The sequence below is a fragment of the Rhyacophila brunnea genome, unplaced genomic scaffold (assembly GCF_057557595.1).
Source record: "Rhyacophila brunnea isolate RB1 unplaced genomic scaffold, BYU_Rbru_1.0 scaffold_20, whole genome shotgun sequence".
Lineage (NCBI taxonomy): Eukaryota > Metazoa > Arthropoda > Insecta > Trichoptera > Rhyacophilidae > Rhyacophila > Rhyacophila brunnea.
The window spans coordinates 34,507,253-34,522,426 of NW_028232860.1; the positions used below are offsets into that span (position 1 = coordinate 34,507,253).

Here is a 15,174-nt window from a genome sequence, read left to right on the forward strand (position 1 = left end):
AAAACTCAAATGGAATAGTACAAAACTTAAATTCATTAGAATTCAAATTCCATCAGGTATGTAGGTACCCTCGATCGATAGTATTAATATCATTAAAAAATGTTGAACTTTGTACATTTTACAATCGCACATTATTAGCTTTTAAGTCGATTTACCTACTAAAATTAGTTACAAGTGCCTTTTAATCCTCAGTTCCTTGTTATTGTCGATTCATATTTCATTCACAAGTTCATGGCCAACGGGTTTTTGTTAGATGTTAAAAGATCTGTGCACAATTTGAAATTTCTACCACAGACAACAATATAGAATAGGCATACCAAATGAACACCACAGACATTAAAATGTGTGTGGTTTTTAAAATTATTGTCTGGCATCAATGTAGGTTAGATAATGAATAATGTAATAGCTACCTTGCTAGAATACACTTATTTTACAGAATTAGTTACTATAAAAAAAATACAACTTGTCAATATTCTCAAATTTGGCTTAATTCTGCAACAGAAATCATTTTTTTAAAATCAAATTTAGACTTTATAATCGTCCATGAGAGTATCCTATCATTTTTTTTTCATTCACGACCCGATTAAAATAATCAATTTCTATATTTTCTTGTCAGCTTATTTTTCAAATTTATAATTTGACCATACACCAGTGTTGCCATCTTTTTCTATGTTGATTATAGTACAAAAGGGTAAAAATTATAGTATTTCAGAAAAAAACTATAGTACAGGAACAGTTTTCGTCTCGAATCCTTCAAAATTATAGTATTTTTGTGATATTTGCGTAACATTATAGTATTTTACATTTTTTGCAGCTTCAAAATTATAGTATTGTACTATAATTATAGTACGGTTGGCAACACTGCCTTACACCTTTTACTACATCTCCTTCCATCTCATCCAGCTATCACCTACACATTTATATATGTTTTATCTCATCAAATCAAGACAAATATTGAGGGAAATTATCAATACTTGTCTTATTCTATGATACTTATTGAATGTGAAAAAAATTGTCAATGTGGCCCTAGAATCGAAAAGTTTAGAGACCCCTGCTAATATAGAATATAGAAATATCCGTAGCGGTTTTAGCTACATGAAGGGCGAAGGCTTGAGGCTTTGGCTGTTTTGGAGGCCCCTTACTAACAATGTGAAGATTAACTGCCATACTTATGCTATTTTTTATAAATTAATTTATTATGAACCATCCCTTCCTTGCTTTTTCGTACAAGATGGTTCTGTTATTACAGAGAGATAAGTTAATTACATATTTGCATTTTTGAGTGGTTGAAAGCTAGTTATGTGGAAGATATAAAAAAAATGCTAGAGTAGTAGATAAGTATACTTACATTACGAGTTTTAGATGGGATTATAAATATAGCAATGGTAATGTTGCCAGGATATAAATAAATCTTTGATTGGTGTCTAACACTCGAATTATAAAAAATGCGCATCATTTTAGATTGTTGTATAGATCTGCTTCATAAAAACCGCTACCGACCGATCCATTTATGTTATTTTAACAGAGGTTTCCATCAAACACCACAGCTTAAATATTATATATACATAATAATCTAGTTTCAAAACTTAACTAACAATACAATTTGAGTATCTGTCCGTTCAGTTGCAACTAGTGAATCCAATCCCGAGCCAAAATCTTGATCCCGGGATTTCGGGATTACGATTTGACGATCCCGGGATTGGCATTTTTTTCAATAGTTAACATAAAATTTCTATATATACAAATAACGTTGATAAAATCGGTCAAAAATAATTTTAGTATAGTTTATACCAGGGTTGGCGAACCTTTTTGCATACGCGTGCCAACATTTCCCAAAAAATATTTTTCGACTGTTTGACGTGCCAAAAAATCGGCTCGTTTTTTTAGAAAAATATTTTCGCCGCGGGCCGCAGATTGGTCAATTTTTCGTAGGTCATTATTTTTTTATATATGTAGGTAAGTATAATATTCATTTGTACTGTTATGAATTTTTTTATTAGTTTAATTAATGCAAGTTAATAAGTAAATAAAGGCCAGTTAATTTAATGTGGAAGTAAAACAGTTTTATTTATGAAAAGATAACAAATACAAGTTCAATAAAAGTAAAAAATAAATGACAAATGCATTAAAAAACATGGTGGAATCACTTTGTCAAAAGTGCGAAGCATTGTCTTTTCCAATCTTTCTCATTTTTATTAATGTATGTGAAAAAATAAAATGAATTGGCAACACACGGGTAATAAATCAAACTTCATTCAAACTCAGTTTATTTCTAATGTATTCGTTTGTTATTAAAAGTATTTTTTCTGTTATATTTTCGTTTTTATTTTATTATCCATAAAATTGATAAAAAAAACTCAATCCCGAAAGTTTCGGGATTAAGTTTACCAATCCCGGGATTCATAAGTATCGAAAATAGTTCGGAATCCCTAGTTGCAACTCTAAGGCCATCCTCCCACGGCGCAACTTATGTCCGTCGGAACTGAAACTAAAATTCCAGCCAGTATCTAGCTAATGTATTTCAATGGCGGCTCGCTGACGGCGAGACCGGAATCTCTCAGCTTCAAAACGGTCGCGAAGAGATGCGACATGCTAGTCGCGCGGTCTCTGAAGTTTCCAGTCACCGTAAAACAAAGGTACCAACATCATTATATTTCTGTGAATAATCATATTTTCTTACCAAAATTGGTAGCACTTCGTAAAGCCGCTAGCGTCATATCGTAAAAACCGAAACAACCAGAGACGTCAAAACTCAAAAGTACAAGATGAGCGAAGCGAGCATGTTTGTATTTTCTTTTTGATTAGCAGGAGTGATGATCCTAACAAACTCGAGGTAGCTTTCCTTGGACATAATATAGAAAGCCAGAAATTTGGAATCGGTTTCTTGCAGTTCCTTTGCAGCAACAAATAGTCTGCAGTTTATGTTCCTTTCTATATAAGGATGAATCAATATTTTCTTTTATTTTGACTCCTGTATCTGTTGTATTGATACAAAACCAAAGTCTCCTCGTCGCTTGACCCGCTCGAAGACATTGTTTGTTAAATATTAACTTAAATTAAAATAACCTAATAAGCGCGCGTATTTTGTACAACACAGCTAATAGTCCAGTAACAGTTTGACAGTTTGAGGTTATGTGATTATTATTTCAACTGAGTTTCAGTAGCGCCGTGTGCGAAGCATCACATTGGCCAGTTTATGAGATCCTTCACAAACCAGTTCTGTCAGATTTCAGTTGCGCCGTGGGAGAAGGGCCTAAAACTACAGGACCGATACTGATTTAAACTCGCAAAGCTCTCGATATCTCAATATAAATTTCCCGAAATTAACGCACTTCCAACAATATGATATTATGAGGCAGTTTGAGAAATGCACGCCCGGAATTAGAACAGATCCTGTGTCGATAATTTTCTATAATATGAGGTGAGTAAGGATTGCAATACAGGTATTTCAAAACCAGTATAGCAGTATTTTTCGATACCAAAATACCGGTTTTAAAAATCAGACGATACCGATATATTCGGTATTGAAAGTGGAAACAAAGTGTATTAATTAAAATAAAAAGATTTAACAGTACATACTGTATTTTTGTCGGGTTACGCGATGTCTGGCTTACTTGCGTTGCCCTTCAACATCTTTGAATATCAGCAATAGCAAGTACTAGAGATTTATGTAAGTATATCTTCTGTTTTCCATATATTTCACAAATACCAGTATCAATACCGGTATGCAATAGGAAATACCGTAATCCCGATATTAGTATTTTCATTCGGTATTGCAATCCTCAGAGGTGAGGTATCGAACAATCTATAGGTATTTCTACTTTTTTACGTATTTCGCGTGGACAAAGTCGTGGGCGATCGTTTTATATAATAACCACTCGAATGGCTATAGGCAGGTGTATATATTACTAGTCTTTCAAGGAGATGTGTAATGCAAAATTATTATGACCACGAATTAGGCAGTGGAGTGTAATTATAACGGTTCAAATTACATTATAGAAAATCTTACCTCGTAGTATGTCTACAACTCTACAATAAACAAACAAGATGACAAATTGCTACGAATAACATATAAATTGATCTATACTATAGGGTTTCTTCATTCAGCTATTCGCACAGAAATAGTTTTCTGTGATATTATCAAAAGGTCACAATGTGGATACACGCCGATACAGATATAGATATTTACACTATTATACATTAGTAATTAGTACATTCACTGCTGACCAGTTAATTACTTTTTAATTACCACATTTAAATATCATTTACTTATATCTAATGGCCAACTACTGCAAACTACTGCAAACGCACCAGTCGCGTTGTTAGCACTAAATGAGTTAGTATTGTAAAAATAATGTTGATCGTTAATATATTTTTTAACACCAAGATTTCTATTTTTATCCCAGTTTTCCGACCTCTGGCTTATCGTCACTGTTCTGGCAGAAGACACTACTTAATTAAAAAAAAAATGACATATTGAGTTAGTTATATCAACCAAAATGTTCCTTATTTCAAACTTTACCGCCTGGAAACCTTTTTAATAAATAAACAGTCTTTATTTTAAAGTCATCCTTTTTACGAGTACTTAATAAACTCACATGATAGACCATTTCAAACATTTTAACAACTTCAAAGTCAAATTACTCAAAACTAGTATTCTCCAGTTAGTGTGTTCTGCCAGAACAGAGACGTTATATAAATGTCTAACAGACCGACGGCTTCGAAATGTACTGCTGCAGTAGACATTTACGGATCCAATTGACCAACAAAATGAGGCATTGTTCAGTAAAGGGTCAGTTATTTCAGCGCAAAGAAATGCACAACCCACACTAAAAATCCATGAAGAAAAAATCAGTGGTTCACTAGCAATGTGATACGGAGAGTTTATGACGGTAGAACCACGTATCTCAGCGAGTGCGGCTTTGGGGAATGGCTGCCGAAACACAGTTATCGAAGCAATTTCCCCACACCCATCTCGCCGACTTTGAGAACCCCCCAGTTTAAATCTAATATATACCAGGGCCTCTTTGTCTACACAGTGATTGTTTTGCTATGTTTATTTCATCAAATTTATAATCGATTCTAATGTAACACTATTTTGGACATCGTTACCGATCGGTTGGCCACCTACCTCGTGTCCGGAAACTTGTACGTATGCAGTTCGCCGTATCATACTTCGCCGTGAAATGTTGTATCGAAAGTATATGGCATATATTAAAGACCGCCCAACCTCTTTGGGTCGTATAGTAGACATAAAATTTATGACTAAATAAAACACGGCTCTTGTCGGTTTACACTTAACAGAAAGCCAGCAGCAAACAAATATTGAAAATAGTCGATATACTGGATTATTTGTTAGGTTAGGTATTCATTCTTGAATTCATGGAATTTGCCAAAATCAGCTATGAAAATTGAATTAATGTTCATATTGAATCTAATAAAATTGGAGACCGTATAGTATCTACAGTCATCTCTTTCCGATAAGAAAGTTCACGGCGAACTGTGCTACGGTGAAATGTTTTACGTACAATCTACATGTAACACACCTACATTGCCATATACCGACAAATACGTAGTTTTACGTCAAAATAAAATAATATATATTATACCTAATTTAATAGACATATATAATAGTATACTATTGCAAAGAACAATAATATTATAATAGCATGTTACATTCTTATCTGAAAACATACCATTAAATTTACTCCCACGGACCAAGGTTGTGCGAAAGAAACATAGACACACAGGTACACATCACTACCGTAATGATATTTTATAACTAATTAGTGAAGTATGTTTTACACAGCCAACCAATGTGTCCTTACTTTCGATTTTGGCAGAGATAGTATTTTTTTTAAATTGCCATACTGAGAAATTATACAATAATGATTATTTTATAAAATTCTGAAACAATCTAGGTAAGTAGGTGTGTAATTGGTGTGTAATTAATGCGCGTTTGATAAGCCAAGCGTTTAGAGCAGTGGTACACAAACGCGGCTCGTGGGCCGATGCGGCCCGAAATGGCATTTGTTGCGGCTCAAAATAACAAGTACAACACCAAATTTTTCATTAAATATGATAAAAATCTGTGTTCGATATGTGAACAAATTATGCAGTAGCAACGGTATATAATCTGGATCGTCACTGATAGAAAACTTAATGCTATTTTTTTTATTATTTAATAGGATTATATTTTTACGGGTATAGATTTGCGACCGAAATTCATCTTTTTACAATGAGTCACACCGTCTGTGGTGCAGGTGCAGTGTATTTTTAGATTATTGTTTTCAAAACGCGCATTTTAGTGTTAGTTCTCCAGGAATTTTGTCAGTGCACGATGTTTGTCGACGTTTTGTTCGACGAGGTCATTTACTGATGGCGACTTTGTGAAGAAGTGTTAAGTAACCGCATCTCAAAAACTGTGTGTGAATTGCGTGAAGAAGTTGAGTCAGTGCGTCTTAATCGAATGACTGTGCAACGCCGTGTCACATATACATGTATATATCATTGCAACTAGAGTTGATCGATTTGCAGAACGATCAATTGTGATCGAAATATCAAGAAGGCGAGCTGCAGAATTTTTACAAATATCGTCCTGAAGCGCAGTTTCCCATCCTACGTAATAAGGCTGCACTTTGTGTAAGTCTTTTTGGAAGCACCTACATTTGCGAGCAAGCGTTTTCCTTATTAAAACTAAACAAGTCTCAACACAGAAACCGCTTGAACAATGATAACCTCAGTGATGTACTGAGGAATGAGGGTAGCAACCACAAGCATTGAACCCGATATCAAAATGCTTGCTGCCAGTATGCAGTGTCAGAAATCTCACTACTAAGTTCCATCGTGCAAATATGCACGTAATGCTGAGTGGAGAGTTATTGAAGTTGCTTATAAAATTATGTAACTATTACATTAAAAATAAAACATAAAATGTATATCTCATCTAGTATAATATATCATTATTTTCACCACTTTTACCCTTTGCGGCCCGTGAAAAATTGAAAATGGATAAATTGGCCCTTCTTTCAAAAAGCTTATGCACCACTGGTTTAGAGCAGTGGTCGGCAAACTCATTAGTCAATAGAGCCAAATATCAACAGGACAACGATTGAGATTTTTTTTGAGAGCCAAATTTCTTAAAATTAAATTATATATTATGTAGGTACACTATTTATTAATAATAAACTGTGGTTCAAGTTTTAAGTTTTAATTAAACTATAGGTACACTGAATAAAACTTGATAGCGTACGTAATAATGATCTTATGTACTGATAAAAAAATAAATTGTAAGTAAGGTATCCATAAAATTAAACCATGGCAATGACTGACAAACACTAAATATGAATAATTGTCTTGCATCTCCTTGGAAAGTTTGTGTAAGTCAGGTTTGTATGTTGTCGTTTTTAATTAAACACGATTAAGACGACTTCTCAATTTACTCTTGATTTCCTCTCTAGAAATCTCTTTACTAACCACAAAACTTGCTATATTAACATTATTGGAAGATTGTATTCAGTAATTAAATACATAACTTGATTCTTCTTGACTCTTCTAAAGTTCCTCAAGTGCTTTTTTCGTTGCATCACCGACAGGATATGTAGTGCGAAATGACGCGTGTTTAGTTGTAAGTGTCTTTCTACATTTTAATGTGCAAATTTTACCAGAAAATTAATAATACAGGTCGGTAGGCCATTTAAGTTTTGAATAAACGCGAAAGTCTCGGTCCATTCAACTTTAAATTCACGGTTTTCGCCTTCCGTTTTTCTTTTCTTCTTCTTTGTAGCCATGTCAAATAGGGCAGGGGGGATTTGTGGCAGAGCCGCAGTCAAGGGGCCAAAGAGCCGCATGTGGCTCGCGAGCCACTGTTTTCCGACCACTGGTTTAGAGTATTGCAAATTGTTATGATATTTAGAATAACACAGAACACTTCACTGCTGGTTGTTTGTTAAACATAACGACCATGAAAATTGTTATTTAAATTTAATTTTCAATTTAAAAATTCCATAGAATTTCTCGACTTATTCTAAACCTAAATTAATCGTAAATCAATTCCGAACAGACTTTTCATCGTTTAGCAGTTTTTCACGGCGGTAATTTGTACAAAATTTAAAATAGGTATCATTTAATTGAGTAAGCTTTATAATTTAAAAACAATGGTGGTATCTACTCGGAAATTAAATACAATTTTTATATTTTTAAGGCGCGTGCCTACTTACTTACCTTTCAGTAATTTTTAACAAATAAAAAGTACGAAGTACACGACTTATGTTTTAATAAATAAAATCATTATATCACATGGGCCTAAATAACCGAAGTATTCAGAAAGAATAAAATGTATCTAGTTATGCGTCAATTATATTGAGCTACTTTACGAGCTGTTTGTTGGCGAATTTACAATCTGCCTGTAAAGTAGCCCAGTGTCATCATCGAACAAGCTAACAAGCAGATTGTAAACAATCTACCGAGAAAAGTTGAAAGCCGATCAACTTTACACGCTACACGCCGGCGTGTGGGCCTACTGCGTCTGCGCAGTAGAGCGTGTAGTAGCGACCTCCCGGTAAAAAAACTAACTACGTTTTGTCAAAATAGTCGCTAACTTGTTGACTTCTCAGCGAATGGAAAGTTTTGTGTGTCATCATCACAATCGCAGTAGCTAAATCACCCGCTTTTAAATTCGCCAACAAACAGCTCGTAAAGTGGCTCAATGTAATTGACACATAAGGCACCAGTGTCGAAGGGTGGAAATAGACTGTTAAGATACTAAACTTTCTCAGTCAAACGTATTCCTTTTCATTGAACTAAGAGTACAATGTACCTAGATAGTATTTATAATTTTTTTAATTCAATCGGCTACCATGGCTTGGATTAGGCAGGGTTTAATAGGTTTAACAGTTTAAACCCTGCCTAATCCAAGCCATGGTAGATAATAGTAAAAAAAATCGTTTATCTAGAAAATATCTAAAATTATGCCATTAAACGACATATAATTATAGATACATATTTTTAAGATAGAATAATATTTTTTATCGATTATTGTTTGGTTTAGGCAAGGCTTAATGAATTTTAAAAAACTAACCAATACCACCTATAATATTATGTATTCTTAATTCAACGAAAAAGTATGACTGAAAAAGTACTTATGCACTATTTTTGCCGGATCGCCCATAGCATACCAAACTATTCTGATATGGCTTAGGCAGGGTTTAGTTGAATTTTAAAAATCAACCAGTACCATCGACAAATTGTATTTGTAGTGCAATGAAAACAAATAAGTATAACCTACAAAGTTTAGTGTGCACTATTTATATCGAAAACAGCCTACCTCCACCCTTCGCCACTTGTAAGCACCCACCTAATTTAATATACCTAAGTAAATTAATGTCGTATGTACGAGGGTGGGTCAATAAGTCCTTAGAAAAGCCGACAGGTGGCGCGACTAGTACTGTAAGCGGTTTGTTTTCATGCAGCGGCACTACCGATTCAGTATGTTGCGAAGTTTCAATCAGATTGGTCGGGTTGTTGTGTGTTTCTCGTACATTTAAAAAAAAAATTTTGCTTGTGGAAAATGGAAAAATGGAAAATGGAGAAAATTGAGTTTAGAGCTGTTATTAAACATTTTAATATAAAAGGGTTAACAGCAAAGGAAATAAAAAATGAGTTGGATTTAGTTCACGGCATATCTGCTCCTTCACTTGCAACTATTTATAACTGGTTAAATGAATTTAAACGTGGTCGTACATCAACAAAGGATGAACCACGCTCAGGACGTCCTGTAGAGGTGACTACACCAGAAATGATCAATAAAATCCACGATATGGTGTTAAGTGACCGAAGATTAAAGTTGAGTGAGATAATTGAGGTTACAGGGATCTCAAAAGGTAGCGTCATTTCTATTTTACATGACAAATTGGGCATGAAAAAAATTTCTGCAAGATGGGTGCCGCGTTTGCTCACAATCGACAATAAACGCAATAGGGTGGTGGCCTCTAAAGCCCTGTTGTCGCTCGTGCAACGCAATCCGGATGAATTTTTTCGTCGCTTTGTGACTGTAGATGAAACATGGATACACCACTATACTCCCGAGACGAAAGAACAGTCAAAGCAGTGGATTGCGAATGGCGAACTATGTCCAAAGAAGGCGAAAACCGTAAAATCAGCTGGTAAGGTTATGGCTACTGTATTTTGGGATGCACGTGGAATTATTTTCGTTGACTATTTGGAAAAAGGAAAAACAATAACAGGGGATTATTATGCATCTTTATTGGACCAGCTAAAAAACAAAATTGAAGAAAAACGGCCTCATTTAAACAGGAAAAAAATCCTCTTTCATCAGGAAAATGCCCGTGTTCACACATGTTTACGATCAATGGCTAAAATTGAAGAATTGAAGTTCGAATTGGTCGACCACCCACCGTATTCGCCAGATTTAGCCCCCAGTGACTTTTTCCTTTTCCCAAACTTAAAAAAATGGCTAAGTGGACAACGTTTTTTTTCAAATGAAGAAGTCATCGATCGGACAAATGCTTATTTTGAGGACCTTCCGAAAACTTATTTTTCTGACGGTTTAAAAAAAATTGAGAAATGTCTAACCAAGTGTATTGAGCTCCAAGGAGATTATGTTGAGAAATAAAAAAAAAATACAAAAATAAAAACTGTTTTAATGCTTTTTTCTAAGGAATTATTGACCCACCCTCGTATCTCAAACACTGGGTACTTAGGTAGGTACATAGTTATTTTATACCTGTATAAATTTGCCGTGGTGATCGATAAAAATTACACCGGCTTTTATGCTTTTCTGTCATTTGTGAATCGGCTTGATGGTTACGGATAATTTTCCTTCGTATAAGTGTTTTCGCACAAATTAGTAGACACGATCAAATAAACATTGAAGATGATTGATAATGATAAGTGATGACATTTTATTATCTTAACGGAACAAAAAAAAATATTTAATCCATAGTACCTAGATCACTTTAGTACCTACCTATATCTTTGATAGGTATTGCAATAAGTGGGTATACTTAATTAGTATCTATGGTAACATGATAACCATAACTAATTCGAATTCTCAATGGCGGAAATGATGCAGTATGCTACTTCTTCGAAAAAATATTATATTCTAAAAGTAGCCGTGACTAACAATGCTGTCATAAGATGCTAAAGAAGGTCTAACAATAATCACCTAAGTATTGCACGTACCTATTTATGATATTATTGTTTTCACCATTCTGAAGCAAGAAAAATACGTAGTTTTCCATAAACATGATATCACTATCAAACATTTATATCATTTTAATTCATACAGGAGGTGTGTTTGGAAAAATAGACGTATGGCTTGATCCAAAGATAGCCACAATAAGAGTTAGGTACATACTATTACAATGCATTGAAATGATATTAATGATTCATACATCGCAGGCTGTGTCTCGCATGACGTCATACGCGTCACAATACACTACCTACTCTTAGATGTATATTTTTTTGCTATTATTATGTACTTTTAATACAATAATTAAAATTATCATTATTTTTGATAATATCAAATACCTAATACATAATCATTTTAAATAGGTAGGTACCTAACATATGGATCAGCAATTTTTGTGCTGTTCGGCATACTTACTTATAATATAATTATTAAAAGGTTTCAATTAAATCAATTAAAATATGCTAGTTTTTTTTTAAATTTTGTAAAGATCATCGATCAATTGAATGACTCCAATAATTAGTGCTGTTATGTAAGAGTGCTTTTATATTGTTATTTTATATATTTCTTTACTGAAGTGATACCTACCTGACATAAAATAATTTAATTTTTTACTGAACAATATTATGTTTTTCAATCATTGTGAATTAGTGTCACTATATTTAAAAAAAAAACTAAAATAATAATACCATTTAAAAGCATATTATTACACATAATTATATTATATTAAAAATAAATATTAATTTATACTAGCTAGACACGGTATCGATCTAACCTCCTAAAAAATTGCCCTACCTACAAAAAGTCAGATGTTTTCGACTCTAATATCTCTAACCATAAAATATTATTTTTCACATATTCGAGTAAAATATTAATACAAATCTGATAATAACCCATCGTATCGTATGTATTTAAATTTACAAAGAATAATTGAATAAGCAAAAAATACCACAAAAAAATGACACAAAACGCTGTCGCTGTCAAGGTAATAAGCGATGATAAATTTTGTTGATAAAATATAGTATGTAGCGACTACATTGCGTGACATTTCATCAGTTTTAATCTAGATTTATAAAAGAAACATAATATACATGATTTCTTTCATTTTTCAGCAGAATAGTAGATGTATCGAATATTTCGTATCACACGGAAGCAAAAAGAAATGTCCAATTTTGACGTTCCGATACATTTCAATCGACCAATCAACGTGAAGTCGGCGATCTTGACAAATTTCAGGCAAAGCGATTTTCAAATATGGAATAATGAACTGTCAAAAATGTTGTCCGGGACTTACCTGAGTTTTTGTTGGGGTTTTAACTAACAAGGAAACGATGGCACAGTTATTGAACACCGACACACACCCACACTGCACTCAACAATTGCTGTGTAGAGACGTTTTCAGCATCTGACAGTTGCTGGTCGATTGAAGAAGCAGAGGTTACCGCATAGAGATGGGCAACACCGACCCGCGGGAGCCGATTGTACTATTTATATAATGGGTACTTGTACTATAATACCCCGTTTACACATCCATAGATTTACCGTGCACAGTAAGACAATGACATGTATGGGTAAACATGTATTATCCTGCAGTTGGCAAGATTGCGTGCATGAATCAAACAAATTTGGAAGCTTCCGAATTGTGATGTTTTTTTTCCGCGCGAGTAAGATCTGTGCCTGCGCAGTAGAACGATAATGGCGAACCTGCTGGTAAAAAAACTAACTACTCATTTGAGGTTAACCGATTTTCACTACGTCCTATCAAATAGTCGTATAAAATGACAACATCGCGTCTTGCTTACTCTTGAAGAATGAGATTGGAGAGACAGTCAGCACTTTTACGTGTAAACAGTTATTGTTATGATAGTTTAAAATAAGTACTATTGCCGACAGTAATTCCATGCACGTGTACAGGTGCTATAATACATTCGCTCGACGTACAAAGAATTTTCAGAAACATAAAAGTAATGCACATGTTATTAGTCTGAATTTAAAATATCATATGGTTTTTCGTCTATTATGTACATGTGGTACAAAATTTCATTATCTATTTTTATTAAATATACGTAGGTACAGACCTACAAACTTATCTTAAGAATGGATGGGGGAGCCACTGTCGAAAACTACCCAATCAAGATTCGCAACTGGACAGAATCTGACATTCGACTGACGTTTTCAAAACGGCGTCCACGTGGTAGTTCGTAGATCCATTTTTACTATTCTTTAGATAAGTTTGTTGGACTGTAATACTAGTATCTATTTAAAAATAGTAACATACTATTATTATAGAAACTTAAAACGGCACTAGGTATGAACTTCTCTGTATTATATATTATACATATATATTCTAGATGCTTTGTATTTACTATCGAAATTTCTTTCAGGACTTTGGCATGCAAACTACTCTACTTGGTGCTCAAAGGTAATTTGCACCGGCTGAGAAAAATGTAATTTCTGTATATTACATTAAACAACAGCTCTTAGATGCCTAAAATTATAGGAATAAATTTCTTGATGATTTCGTGAGTCGACATATTTTTGCTTTCATTTTTTTACTAGGTACATTACATTTAAAAAAAGTTTTACTTTGATAAAAACAAATACATTATAACTTACTGTTATTTGTGCCACCCTCTATCAGAGATCAGCCACTACCAAGCTGATTTGCACCTTGCCAGATACCAAGATTAATTTACTGGAACTGCACTCGTACCAATCAAAAAACAAGATACAAGTGAAAAATGTGTGAAAATGTATACAAGGAAATTACACATACTAAAATAATATAATTATTTTAACTAATTAATTAATTAATACCCCGGTTACACGTGCATAAATTTACTGTGCATAATAAGAAAATGTATGGGGAAACATGTATTATCCTGCAGTTGGCAAAATTGCGTGCATGAAACAAACAAGTTTGGACGGTTCTGAATTCAACGCGCAAGTAAGATTATTTTCGAACTGTGCCTGCGCAGTAGAGCGATAGTGGCGAACATTCCGGTAAAAAAACGAACTACTCATTTTGAGCTTAACCGATTTTCAATACGACCAGCTGTCAGATAGTAGTATATAATGACAACATCGCACCTTGCTTACTCTTGAAAAATTAGATTGGCGAGACAGTCAATACTTTTACGTGTAAACAGTTATTGTCATGATAGTTTAAAATAAGCACTATTGCCGACAGTAATTCTATGCACGTGTACAGGCACTATAACATTAATTTGAAAGCGATTCATATGTCATGGATTCTACTGACAGTGCATGGTTCTCACAGAACCATTAATAGCCACATTTGTTAATCGATTACTGCATTAGTTCAATCGTGTACTATTCGCCCCATCTCTAGAGATTATAGTTGGAAATGCGCAGTGAGTTGAGCATGCGCAGTGACCTCCCGCTAACTTCGCATGCGTCAAATGGCGGCGGAAAATTCGAAAAGCGATATTGATTTTGCAATAAATTTCAGACGACGCGCTCTTGCTCTACAAGATCGCGGAAATCCTTTGTTTGGAGATGAGCTCCCAGGCGCTTGGGACATTTTGTCACATAAAATAGTTACAAATTCTCTATTATTCTGTAAATTCGTATATCTTTTAATTTACAAATTAATCTAAATATTCTCTTCCGTATAATTTACAACGTATGAAAAAAAATATATGTCCGATTTACGTAATATTAACTTCCTTCAAAGCCGTAGAATATTGTGCGAATTTCCTTGAGATATAGCATCCATAGTATCGTGTGAAATCGAAATATATTAGGTACATAAAATAATATAATATAATTTATTGTAAATAGAAGTAAAAAATCTATTGTTTTTTATTTTATTGGGATTGCATAACTACGTAAATAGGTATATAAAAAAAACATTTATCATTTGGAGCAATGGTTACCTAGTAAAAAAAATATGAAATTAATTTACACTTACAGTGACATCTATCGAGTGTTTGAAATAATTT

General features: G+C 33.8%; 1 protein-coding gene across 3 annotated transcripts in view; it reads right to left on the reverse strand.

Moving 5' to 3' along the window:
• LOC147071573 (synaptosomal-associated protein 25) overlaps positions 1-12,654 on the reverse strand; it is a 112,918-nt gene extending 100,264 nt beyond the window's left edge. For 2 of the 3 annotated variants that reach the window (XM_085948507.1, XM_085948508.1), the window contains exon 1: positions 12,504-12,646. The gene's annotated coding sequence lies outside the window, so the exon portion shown is untranslated. Of the gene's footprint in view, positions 1-12,503 lie in introns of all 3 variants that reach the window. The other variant, XM_085948506.1, reaches the window with a different exon arrangement.
• Positions 12,655-15,174: the final 2,520 nt, after the last annotated feature.